At 33.9% G+C, this 1,470-nt stretch overlaps 1 pseudogene; it reads left to right on the forward strand.

The window, feature by feature from the left end:
* The first annotated feature begins 368 nt into the window (after positions 1-368).
* LOC123833406 lies at positions 369-467 on the forward strand (annotated as a pseudogene).
* The last annotated feature ends 1,003 nt before the right edge of the window (positions 468-1,470 follow it).

Raw genomic sequence — 1,470 nt, forward strand, 5'->3', positions numbered from 1 at the left:
TGAATTCACCTTGAAGAGTCTCTAATTTCCAAAATGTCAGTTTTACCAATGGCAAAAGGGTAAGCATATTGTGAATATTAAATAAGAGTATTCTAGTAATGTAACTGGCACATGGTAACTGTTAACTGTTAGTGATATTATTAGAGTAGGCACTTAATGAATGATTGTCCTCTGAGTTCTCCTTCCCACTCATGTCTCAGCACAAGTGTGAAAAGCATTTCGCTGGGTGTTCTGAAAACAGCCACCGTAATAGAGAAACCATTGGAAGAGCATTTTGAAACTTCGAAGAGAGTTATAAATAATTACTCATGTTTCATGGGATTTAGCCTTTGCATTTAGTATTCATTTCACTTTATTGAGATATAGTTAAGACTATACTTTCAGGGATCATTTCTATAGTTTGTTACTAGAGATATAGTCAACATACAACATTGTTTAAGCAAAGTATACAAAGATAAGTTAGTGTAGGCATATAGGGAAATGTTTTCCACAATGAGGTTAGTTAACATTTTCTTCACCTCACCTAATTACCCCTTTTTTGTTGTTGCTGCTGTTGGTATGGTGAAAACATGTGAGCTCTACTCACACAGCAACTCACAAGTATACAATACGATATTGTTAGCTGTAGTCATCGTGCTATAAGTTAGATTCCCAGATTTTTCTATGAGGGAGCCTTATAATTGGAAGTTTGTACTTTTTAAACAACGTCTCATTTCCACCAGTCCCTGAAAACCACCAATCTACTCTTTGCTTCCATTAGTTCTTTGTTTATTATTCTACATAGTGAAATCATGCAGTATTTGTCTTTCTCTGAGTTATTTCACTTAGTATAGTGTGTTCCATGTCCATCCATGTTAGAGACTTTTTTTATTATGGCTGAAAAATATGTTGTTGTATATATTTACCATATTTTTTAATGCATTCATCTGCTGATGGTCACTTAGGTTGTTTCCATATCTTCTCCATATCTTCTCCATTATAAATAATATTTCAATGAACATTGGAGCACAGATATCTCTTAGAGGTAACGATTTCACTTTCTTTGAATAAATTCCCAGAATTAGTACTACTGGGACATGTAGTAGTTCTGTTTTAATTTTTGAGGCACCTCTATATTTTTCCTTGATGGTTATTAGAGGAACTATGTTTTTCTAAAAAGAAAAATGTGTTCATTGCATCTGTTGAAGATTAGTTATGTCTGGATTTATTTTTGGGCTCTTGCTTCTGTACCATTGGTCTATGTACCTGTTTTTATGCCAGTGTCTTACAGTTTTGATTACTATGGCTTTGTAATATAGTTCAAAATCAGGAAATCAGTTACTGGGAAGCAAAATCTCAACAGATTAAGATAATGTTCTAGAGAATGGTAATTTTTCACCTTATTTTATATATAGAAGGAGGCAGAAGGGGGAAAGAAGGAGGCAGAAGGGGGTTACATGAAATTCATTGGTAATACATTACAGAGGTGGG

The sequence above is a fragment of the Phyllostomus hastatus genome, unplaced genomic scaffold, assembly GCF_019186645.2.
Source record: "Phyllostomus hastatus isolate PE091 unplaced genomic scaffold, TTU_PhHast_1.1 phas_scaffold_21, whole genome shotgun sequence".
In the NCBI taxonomy this organism is placed as follows: Eukaryota; Metazoa; Chordata; class Mammalia; order Chiroptera; family Phyllostomidae; genus Phyllostomus; species Phyllostomus hastatus.